This window comes from Canis aureus, chromosome 33, assembly GCF_053574225.1.
Source record: "Canis aureus isolate CA01 chromosome 33, VMU_Caureus_v.1.0, whole genome shotgun sequence".
Taxonomy (NCBI): domain Eukaryota; kingdom Metazoa; phylum Chordata; class Mammalia; order Carnivora; family Canidae; genus Canis; species Canis aureus.
Genome location: NC_135643.1, coordinates 37,424,296 through 37,436,384, shown reverse-complemented (window position 1 = coordinate 37,436,384; position 12,089 = coordinate 37,424,296). Strand labels below are relative to the sequence as shown.

Here is a 12,089-nt window from a genome sequence, read left to right as displayed (position 1 = left end):
GCAGGCACTAAACCTCTGAGCCACCCAGGGATCCCCAAAAGGAGGTTTTAAAAGAATTTAAGGAATGGTCAGGAAAGATGTTAAAATAAAGAAGAGGCAGGAGGAATTTAAAGAGAAGATATTGACTTGAAAAGTAATGAAGAGCTTAGGAGGAGGATGAGTGGCTTAGTATTTTTCAAATTGATTCAGAACGTCTTAGAGAATCATAGAAGAAGAGCATTATAGACATCAATAAGGTTGATATTCATATTAATCTGAATCAGTTAAAAATATAAAAAGCATGATACACTTCTTTCAGTTTTTGTTTTGTTTCTCTTTTTAGGATTTAAGATTTGCTTTAAAGAACAGACCATGTTAAGATTATAATAGTATGGCACTGGGACTAATAAACTACTGGAAGATACTGGAATATTCCTAGTTAAGTATCTTCGTTGTTCAAGGGTGTAAAATTCAGGAAGTGAAAGGATTTTTGAATTTAGTGCTAATCTTAATGATCAATAAAGTAATTATGACTGATAACACAGAGGATATTATCCTATACAAGGAAATGGCTGGCATTATTAGTAATAAATATGGGAAGTAACTGCATATTGTAGAGAACAGTGTTAGACTCCTTTCAGCTGCTTGCATGGGTTGGGTTTTTTAAGGGACATTACTATGCTGGGTTCCAAGGCTTCTAGCTACTTCCCAGCCCCCCACTTTAGAACAACTCCACTGGTGTAGAAATATTTAACCGGGAATCCATGTCCCTCCATCAGTTCATCTTGTGCATGTCTTAGGATCAAAAGGATGCCATAGTTTCTCTGTATTTGGGCAAACCAGTGTCTCTTTTCCATGATTATTTTTTTATGCCTCCAGCTGCATGTTTAAGTGAATGTATTTTGATGTCAGATAAACCTATTTTGAATGCTATGTGACTGCTTCCTCATCTGTAAAAGGCAATAATGCCTATCTGAAAAAAAATTGCTAGAGGGTTAAGTGTAAACTGCCTAGTAAAATATCTGGCACATATTAAGTGCTCAATAAATGTTAATTATTACTATTATGGTTAGCTCTCAAATTGCTATCTCATGGAGTTTTTAGCTTTTCAGGATGTTTATTACTTTTTGAATGCTGCCTCAAGTTCTGTTTGCTTCGCAAACAGTTTTATTGATAGGCAGCAATATTCAACTTCATTTCAAAGTAAACAACTTTCCTTTTTAAGGTAGATGGAAAAGAATAGGAGATAAGGAATATAATGAAAGAAAACTGACAATAACAGAAGAGCAGCTGCACTCAGGGCAGGGTAAAGGGGAGATTTTAGGAAAGAAGTATGTCTACCTCCCATACACACTTCTATTTCCACCTTTTTACATGAGTCCTGCTCACAGGTCCTACCCTGGCTGGCAAAAGAAGAGAAGAGCAGTGTTTGAGGATAGGTCTCAGACATGGTGTGCTCTGCAGCTATCCAAGCTAGGAGCGAATACTAAGCCCTCTAGATGTTTCTATGAGCCATTTGTTTAAGGTATCCACTTGCAGTCATTCATTTCCCCTTATGTATTTAAAATATTTATCACGGATAATATTAATATTGTGGATAGTGTAGATAATGAAAAAACAAGGCTTACTCATCTTTAAGTGACTTATACTCTAACACTGCAGACAAATAACTAAAAAAAAAAAACAGGGTGTGGTGGAAGCACATAGTGAGGCCATGATGGAGACAAAATAAGGAGGAAGACTTAAATTAGAAGGACTTAAGTTAGTGACACTTTCTACTTCAGAAATGCAAGCCAAGTCATAAAACATACAGTGGTGTAAACTGTAAAGGAGTTGTAGTAATACTTCCTTCCTAGTCTCTTCAATCAGAATCATGGCTTTTGGCAAATGAAGCAAGACAAGTAAAAGCTTAAATATTAAAGGGCATATTTAAGGATTGTGGATATCTGTCAGCAGCTGGCTAAGGGCAGTCATATAGCATGATTTTAGGGCAAGTGAAGCATTCAAACATCCCCTTCTTGGGGCATGGAACCAAAAGAAAAAAAAAACTTCCCATTTTGAAAATTTCAGATGATTTTTCCTTTTAAGTAGTAAGTTTCAAGATATTAAATTTTTCTCAATGTTTAAGTTCTAAGTAGTACACCTGATGTTTACAAAATTAAAGCAAAGTCAAAGGTTTTGCTTAATTTCAGGGTGGAGGTCTGTTGTTTATTTTCTTGACAGATGTGCTTGCCCAATGTTTGGTGTTGATATTTACATTTCCATCAAGGGAATAAAACTCAGAAAGTCCATCTATCTGTGCTTCTAAAATCAGGTGCCTATCATAAAGAAGTGAAGTTACTAATTTTTAAAAAAGAGAACTGCAGAGCAGAATGCTTTTTAACGCTTGGGTAACAGTGGGTGAATAGAAAACATATTCTCAGGGTAGCAAATGCTGTATTCCTAAGGGTGGATATGCTCAATCCCATACCCTTGGTGGAGTAATACCTGCTGGTCTCTAGAGATTCTTGAAAGTGAAAAAATGGTGAAAACTTCTTTTTCAATTGAGTTATTCTCCGTCCACTCTACATTGAAAACAGTTAAACTCTGATTAGATATCAAAGTACACACCTTCTGGGCAGCCTGGGTGGCTCAGCGGTTTAGCACCTGCCTTTGGCCCAGGGTGTGATCCTGGAGTCCCCGGATCGAGTCCCACATCAGGTTCCCTGTGTGGAGTCTGCTTCTCCCTCTGCCTGTGTCTCTGCCTCTCTCTCTCTCTCTCTGTGTATTCTCATGAATAAATAAAATCTTAAAAAAAAAAAAGTACGCATCTTCCAGTTGTTTGTTTTCTATTTGAAACCTAAGGAAGGAAAAGTGGGTAACCAGTCATCACTCCTTTGTTTGAAACTGTAGATCTAATCTTACGTAAATATAAGAAAAATTCCAGAGTGAACAAAATTGTTGTATGTGATTTTTTTTTAGCTTCCTAGGTTTTAAATTTTTTAGCATGAATAATGTTGACAAAATTTAATGAAACAAGAATAGTATGGAAATAGATTTAAAAGATAATTCAGGTTTTTCCACTCTTGCTTTATCCAGTTGTTATTATTTGCTCATTTTATTATTAAGGTATCTTAAAGGTCTTTGCTTGTGTTCAATGTATCTAGGTAACAACTATTTATCAGTTTATAGAAATATTTTTCATCCTTTTTCTCACTCTAGAATAGGTAGTCTTTCATGTATATATATTGTAATTTATTCATCTTCTATGGTTGGGCAATTTACATGTTTTTAATATTTTGATATCATAATTTAATTTCTATACTTGAAGTATTGTATTTTTGGAGGCAGGTATATATTCTAGGTGAATTTTTAGAAAGATTCCTAGAAGGACCCTAGAAGTTGAATTGCTGGTTCAAATGCAAATGTAATTTATTGAGTATTGCCAAATTCCCCTCTAGTGTTTGAGAAGACTGTTTACCTTGCCAACAAAATGAGTTGCCACTCTGATAGGCAAGCAAGGACACTGCAATGCCATTTTCATTCTTGATATGAGTGAAACATTGCATATATCATGTTTAAGGGTCATTTAGATATTTTTTTCTGAAGGATGGTTAGTCATGTCTTTTTTTGCTATTTTTCTAAATTTTAAGAACATTTTTCTTAGATACAAATTGCAAACATTGTCTCCTAGTTTGTCATTTGTATTTTGACTTTACTAGTGATGTTTCTTGCAATAACTTTATATTTATTATGCTTTATTTTAATTTTTGCATAGATATTTCTTTTTCACTTAATCTCTTATTCATTTGGAATTTATTTTGGTCATAATATGAGTTATGAATCCATTTAAAAAAATTTTTTTTATTGGAGTTCAATTTGCCAACATATAGCATAACACCCAGTGCTCATCCTGCCAAGTGCCCCTCTCAGTGCCCATCATCCAGTCACCCCAATCCCCCGCCCACCTCCCTTTCCACTACCCCTTGTTAGTTTCCTAGAGTTAGGTGTCTCTCATGTTTTGTCACCCTCACTGATATTTTCATTCATTTTTCTCTCCTTTCCCTTTATTCTCTTTCAGTAATTTTTATATTCTCCAAATGAATTAGACCATATAATGTTTGTCCTTTTCTGATTGACTTATTTCACTCAGCATAATACCCTCCAGGTCCATCCACATTTTTTAAACAAATGTGACCCATAGGGTTTGTAGATGCCTTTTACCAGATTGAGAAATTTCCTTTTATTTTTAGTTTCCTGAGAGTTATCATGAATGGGTGTAAATTTTATGAAATGTTTTTCTTCATCATTTTATATAATCATGCGGTTGATCTTTATTTTGTTAATATAGTAGACTATATGAATTGATTTTTTAATATATAACCAGCCTCTCATTCCTGGAAGGAAATCCATTTTATTGGTAGATTTTTCTTGATTTTATTTTTTTGAGCAGTTTAATGTCTATGTTTATGAAGGATATTTTTCTGTAGTTTTCTTTTGCTTTCCTGTTTTTTTCTTTATGGTACTGTATTTTGTCTGTTTTGGTACCAGGGAAATACTCATCTCATAGAATAAATTGGAAAGTGTTCCTTTGTCTCTTATTTTTAGGTCAAGATGTTTTAGAATTAGTCACAGTTCTTCTTTAATGTTTGGTGAAATTCTCCACTGAAAGTGTCATAGCCTGGAGATTTCTGGGGGAAGTTTTTAACTATTCTTTAATAGTTTTAGCTGTTCAGGTTATGTATTTCATCTTGGTGAGATCTGGAAGATGATGATTTTAAAGGAATTTCTTTAGTACATTAAATTGTCAAATTTATGTGAATAGAACTTCTTCAAACATTTTTTATAATCAGGCAGCATTATATTAAATATTTCCTAATTTTGGTAACTAATTAATAATCACCCTCACAATTTCAATTGTACTAGTGTGTCGAGGCATTGTAAGAAGGCAAGAAAAAAAAGTCTAGTTGAAATGATAAGGTTGCTTAGCACATCTCAGTGCTAGCATAAATTTATAAAATAATCTATTTCTAAATTCTAAAATAAGTGGAAATTGACAGAAAAAAACTTACAATAGCATCAAAAGTGTGAAATACTTAAACAGCAGATATGCCAGACTTGTATATCCAAACCTGTAAAATCTTGCTAAGATAAATTTAAGAACTAATGAAGGAAGAAATATATAATGTTTGTGGACTAGAAGAAACAATATTATTAACTTTTTTTTTTTTTTTTTTGCAAATTTATATGTAGAGTTACAGCAACCCAAGTCAAAATCCCAGCAGACATTTTGTAGGAATTGATAATCTGATTTGACTGATTGATTGATTGGATTCCTCCTTGCCCCCACTTAACCTGCCATGTTTCATTCCATCAAATTCTCCGCCCACATAAGATCATTTAGATAGCACTTCATTAGGAATCGGAAGGCCATTGAGAGAATCCAGGATTCTTTCAAGCAAATTTCCTATCATCTGTCATCTGACTAAATGAGTAGCACTTCCAGTATAAGGTGTCAGAGTGATGTTATTCAATTCAACAAAGGATGATCTCTGGGCAGTGGCTATAGAAATGATCATAAGAAATGACCTAAAACTAAAACCTAGGACTCTAAATTTCCAGAAGAAAATTGAAGGAATTTCTTGGCTTACACAAAATTTTCTTAGGACACAAAAGGAGTGAATCATAAAACAAACTGACAAGTTTTGTTGCATCCGAATTAAAAACTTCTCTTCAAAAGACATTTAATAAAATGAAAAGACTACCTAAAGGCTGGGAGAAAATACTTGTCAATCTATTTATCATAAGGACTTATATTTAGTGTATAACAAGAATGCCCAAACTCAAAAATTAGAAAACAATCCATTACAAAATGCCAAAGGACTTGTACAGGCATTAAACCAAAGAGGAAAAATGACTGGCAAATAAGCACATGAAAAGATGCTCCTCAAGGAGCTACACATTAAACTCCAATGATATACCCTTCCTACAGTTTAGAATAGTAAAACAAACAGGCAAGCAGCAACAGAAAACTCAAGCAACAACAACTAAGAATACCAAAAGCTGAAAAGTTGCAGGACCATGGATCTTTCATGTTGCCTGTGGAAGTGCAACATTGTACAGCCATATATATAAATCATACAATCCAGAGATCTCACTCACTTCCCCAGGCACAGGGAGGGAAATGAACAATATGTCCATACAAAGACTAAGTTTTATAGCAGCTTTTTCATAATCAACAAAATTTGTTGTATTGATTATCTACTGATGTATAATCAACTACTTTAAAAATTGATTTAGAACAAAACTGTTTACCATCTCACTTTTTTATTGGCCAGGAATTCAGGAGTCACTTACCAAAGTCTTTTTAGTTTAGGATCTCTTTAGTGGTTTCAGCTAGGATATTGGTCAGGATGTAATCACTTGAAATATTAACTGGGAATGGTGGAAATATCTCCATTTTGGCTTTCTCACATAGCTGTTTAGCTGCTATTGGCTGTTAGCAAAAGGCCTCAGTTCCTTGCCATGAGCCCTTCTCTAAAGGGCTGCTTGAGTATCCTTATGGTGTGTGACCTGGGGAAGATGGACCAGTGTGTGATCAAAAAAGGAAAAACAAAAAGTAGACAATACTTATCTTCCCTGCATCCTAATTCATCTATTACATCATGTTTTCTTTGATTTAGAAACATGCATGAGGCACCTACCATGTACCACAATCTATGCTAGGTAGTAGAAATGGCAAAATAAATGAGACAAAGCTCTTGCCTTTATTTTTATTTTAAAAAGATTTTACTTATTTATACATGAGAGAGAGAGAGAGAGAATGAGAGAGAGAGAGGCAGACACATAGGCAGAGGGAGAAGCAGGCTTCATACAGGAAGCCTGATGTGGGACTCAGTCCCAGGACTCTGGAATCATACCCTGAGCCAAAGGCAGCCGCTCAATTGCTGAACCACTCAGTCATCCTATTGCCTCTAAATACTTTCTAACGTGTCCATACAAATGGACACAAAGCAGAGTTCTTGAAATATACCTTTGCAAGTTTTCATATATACCTCTTTTTGAAAAGTCATTTTCATTGAAGTAAGCCTATGATGTACTTTTTTAAAGAATACAGATCAAATTTTTTAATTACCATAAAAAGTTTTTTCTATAGATATTTCAAAATCATTTCAAGTACATTTACATTCTTAGAGGTAAACTGTAGAATCCAATATGAAATACAAATCCATGTTTTAGTATTAGAAATTCCAGTAAAATATCCATCTCCATGAAAACTAGGACTATCTTTAGTTACACTCTCTCAATATAATGAACAATAATCTGAAATTTTGATAGATCCTTTTTATATCCCTGTAATTAAAAAGAAAAACTTTTACTAAACTATAATATGCACATTGAAAAGAGCACTTATTGCAAGTGTGCTGTTTGAGGAATTTTCCCAAACTGAATAATCTGTGTCACTAGCAACAGAAGTCAGAACAGTAGCCCCTTGTGCCCTTTTTTGAGGACTTCCTCTCCCCAGTAGTAACAGTTATCCTGAAATCTGTTGATTTGGATTAGTTTTGCTTGGTTTTGATCTTTATGTAAGTTGAGCTATACTGGGTGTAATCTTGTTTCTAGTCACTGTCTTTAATGTCATGTCTTAAAATTCATCCTGTGCTGCATATGACTTTAGATAATTCTCATTTCTGTGCATTCCTTGTGAACAACCATAATTTATCAGTTCCACTCTTGCAGGCATTTTGAATAGTCTCAAGTTTGGAGATATAGCAAGATATTGCTGTAAACATTTGATTGCTACATGGTTTTTGGTGCACATATGTATACATTTCTGCTAGGCATACACCCAGGAATGGAATAGCTGGGTTTAGGATAGGCATATGCTCGGATTTAGAAGATCCTGCTAAAGAGTTTTGAAAGTGGTTATATATATTTTATCTTAAAATTTTCTCTTGCTTGTTCCTCACACTAAATCCCAGCATGACAGAACAAATATTAGAACAGACATTGTCCAAAGTAATTTGTAAGAAGAATTTATTTGCAATCTCAAGAATTTACACCAGCTTTATTTTTTATTTTCTCACATGTCTGAGTTTATTTTAACAATCACTTAAATTATTTAATATCCATCCAAAAATGAGTAAAATTGAAGTACCCAGAGGGTCATTGTCACCTGTATATCAGCTAGTATGCCATCCTTCTACTCACAGGGATAACCCAATTTAAGAAGTATGGGGGTAAACTAATACCAAGGTATATCTACTGTATGATACTCACTGTCTGGGATGAGCATGTACATAATAATCTCATTATCCTTCATACTGTAAATCCTCCTGAGGGAGACATTGTTATCCTTACTTATATAAATTAAAAATAAAAGAAGTAGAGGATATGTAGAATGTATCTAGTCTATTTCATCGAGTTTGTGTTTTATCAGTTTTTAGAAATGTAACTTTTTATTATATTTTGCAAGTTTGTATGGGAAGGATAGAGAATGGGGTAGAGGACAGAAGATGTGCTTGAAAATGCTCTACACTAGATGTAAAAGACCAGGATTTAAATCATGTTCTGCAGCTCCTGGTGATGTTCTGCAAGGCAAGAGTATTAATTCTTCTGAGTTTCAGTTATCCTTACATGTAAATATGAGATAATATTCTTCTCTTCCTACTTGCATGGATTTTTGTGAGAATGACACATGAAAAAAAAGATAACAACATGATAATGCTGTTACACAAATTACTTAGTCTCCTCATTGTTTCTGTGCATAATTTTTCCTATAATGTTCTTCACCAATATATGTATGCCTGAAACACAGTGCTCATTCTTTTGGAAGTTTTCATTAAATAACATTTGCATATTTTAGGCACTTTTTAAAGAATTTCACATTATTTTGGGTAAATTTCCTAGAAGTGACAGTGCTTCATCACCGATGATGTGCTATATACATTTATATTTAAACTTCACATTATTAAAGAATAATGTGTAGTATAAATACTAATCTCCAGTAATTTTTTTCCAGTAATTTTTACCCAAGTTGAACATACTTTTACAAATACCAATGTTAAAACAAAATGCAGCCCTTTATTGTGCACCAAAAGGCTATGAATGAAGTTTTCTTTTTGATATGACTGAAGACAGTAGATTTGTTAGGTGATAGCTTGGCAGTTATTACCAATTTCTGGTTCAACTGTTTGATTGTTTTACTTTAACAATTAGCAAGAGCTAATGTGGACTTAACTGAATTGAAGACATTCAGTGTGATCATGAATGTCTTGAAGTTTAATATACAATGTTAGTTTTGTGCTTTAGGAAAGAGAAAAAAGGGAGTGATTATGAAAAATCTACTTTAAAGGGTAAAAAAATATTTAGAAAAATAACTCTTTTCAACCCTTTAATTCTTGATGTAATGTAATCTTACTTAATCTATTCTTGCTCTCAAATAGTTCAACTTATTCACACATACTACTGAAAAAAATCAAATATTTAAGTACAGTACTATCAATATCTGAAAGCATTTGTGGAAGACATGTTTCCAGTTATTAAGAAAGGTGATATTTAAACATTATGTTACAGTTTGATAATGCCTTTGCCAAGGAACCAAAACAATAAACACAGGCTCTATAAATTTTAATACGTATTTATATCAACCTGACCCATTGTTTTTAATACCTATGACAAATTTCTCCAAAGTACTATTTTCAAAGAATTTACATAGGAAATAATAGATGTTCAACGGATCAAAGTTTTATCATGATAAATATTTTTGTATCTCCTGTTCTTGTTTTCCATGCATAATTACAAACTAATCTCCCCCAGAACTCTTTAAGAGACTTTGTAAAATGTTGACATGGAGAAAAGAAAAATATGCATTTTGATATGTTTACAATGTGCTCAGAAACTTGTCTTAGATTCTTAACCAGGGAATATGCTTGTTGATTGAAGCATAACCAGGGAATATGCTTGTGGATTGAAGTTATGTTTGTTAGTTCTGATGAGAATTGAAATTTTAGTCAGCAATTTACAAATTATTTCAGGTTTTAGAAGGAGGCGAGGCTAAGAAAGTTTGAAGAACAGAAAGTACATGTAGGTGCTGAGCATATTCATGATTAAGAGGTTGCTCCTGGAGAAGGGAGAACAGAGAGCAAAATATATATATCCCGTTTTGGAAAGTTAATAACAGGGATTTTTCAATTCCTATTTTAAAATTATTATGTTATACAGACACAGCCCTATCCCTCCTGGGTATAAATCTGATCATTATAATGCAGATAATTATAATGGGAGTAGTGACTGAAGTCTTAGATATAATATTTTAACCTTTAGCAAAGTAAAGAAGTATATGCACATGTAAAGCATCAGATATTTCAGGAAGGCTTATTGTGAAATGAGAAACATCTCTTTCCTCCCTACCTTCATAATAACCTGACTCCCTGGAGGTATCTGCAAGCATTTTTTCCATAATTAATTATTTTATTATTAACCTTTATATCTCTAAGTATTATGTTTAGTGATTTGTTGATCATCTATAAATCATGACAGTTATTGTTGTTTTTATGATTTTTTTCCAGCACTCTCCTGCTTTATTTTTGTTTTTTTGACTTGTTCATTTCTTTGCTTGGAATATCTTTCTCTAAAGCATTCTATGTTTACTTCACTCCGATCTCCTCAAATGTCATCTCCGTTGAACAGCTGTGTGTCTAAATAGCTCTTCTCCCTTCCCCCAATATATTTTTCCTGATTGTATTTACCATTGCCTGATATTATAAATTTGTTGCATAACTTATTTACTTTCTCTCTCCCATATCTGTGTGTAAGTTCTGTAGTGAGAGTATCTTTTTTGCTTATTGGTGTGTGTCTAGTGTCTAGAACAGTGTTAGGCACATTTTATGCATTTTTATCAAATATTTGTTAAATCAATGAATGAAGGGGGATCCCTGGGTGGCGCAGCGGTTTGGCGCCTGCCTTTGGCCCAGGGCGTGATCCTGTAGACCCGGGATTGAGTCCCACGTCGGGCTCCCGGTGTATGGAGCCTGCATCTCCCTCTGCCTGTGTCTCTGCCTCTCTCTCTCTCTGTGACTATCATAAAAAAAAAAAAAAAAAATTCAGTGAGTGAAGTGGTTAGCAGATATAAATTTTACTGTTTTAAAATTTAAAAGTCTTACAAACTTGATGAATATTTATCTTGTTTACAATATTGTTAATGAGAGCATATCAGTTTCAGTGAAATTTAGGATGGACTTAAGATAACCAAATCTACTATTCCTGTGCACAAATGTTATTTATCTTTGATATTCAATAGATGTGATATGTGTGTTTATGTATGTATTATGTCTTTGTAACCCCCCTAATAGTGTTTATAGAGAAAACAGAATGAAAAATATGTCTTAATCCTTATGAAGCAAGGCAGTATTATCCAGTCCTAAAAGAAATATCCCTGAGAAGACAGTGTTAGTTTATGATAAGAGTAGAATGTCTGTATTTATCGTGTGGTTCCCAGTTTCATGCATTCTACCAACTGGGGACACAGCAACATACAATGTGTGTTGATATAGGGGTCCTGGAGGGTGGGCCCCAAGCTCTAGGGGTGTCTTTTCCAAACTAGTCCCTCATTTGCACCTTCAAAAATATGTCACAAAGAAAGCCACTTAATGTTTGTTGTGCTATATGTATTTCATAAATTATTTTGGAAAAATATTTGACCTTCCTGTAGGAAGTTGGAAGGGTAGTCTGGAGTGTTCCTGTACACACTTCACCTAGCTTTTCCAAATGATGGTATTTTACATACTCATTTGTCAAAACTAAGAAGTTAACATCGCTGCAATGCTGTTAATGTTACAGATTTTTCCAGTTAGGATATTTTTCTGTTCCAAGATCTAATCCAGGATATTACATTGTATTTAATCATAATGTCTCCTCCTTGCCTCCTCCAGTCTAGGATGGTTTTTCAGCCTTCTTTATTTCTCATGACCTTGACAGTTTTGAAGAGTACTAGGTTAGGTATTTTTTGAGAATTTGTGCTTGACATTTTCTCGTGGTTAATCTGGGGTTATAGATTTCTAGGGGTAAAATACTTAATGCAGAACATGTTAAAGAAGTTACTTAGACAGAAGTCCTGGTATAATTGTAAG

At 33.8% G+C, this 12,089-nt stretch overlaps 1 long non-coding RNA gene across 3 annotated transcripts in view; it reads right to left on the bottom strand.

Annotated features, from left to right (window-relative positions):
• Positions 1 to 12,089, bottom strand: part of LOC144304018 (uncharacterized) — a 228,561-nt gene that overhangs the window by 188,600 nt on the left and 27,872 nt on the right. Inside the window, exon 4 of one of the 3 annotated variants that reach the window (XR_013371012.1) lies at positions 6,779 to 11,037. The exons of the other annotated variants lie outside the window; for them this stretch is intronic. This is a non-coding gene — a long non-coding RNA (uncharacterized LOC144304018). Of the gene's footprint in view, positions 1 to 6,778; positions 11,038 to 12,089 lie in introns of those variants that run through there. 3 annotated transcript variants of the gene reach the window in all.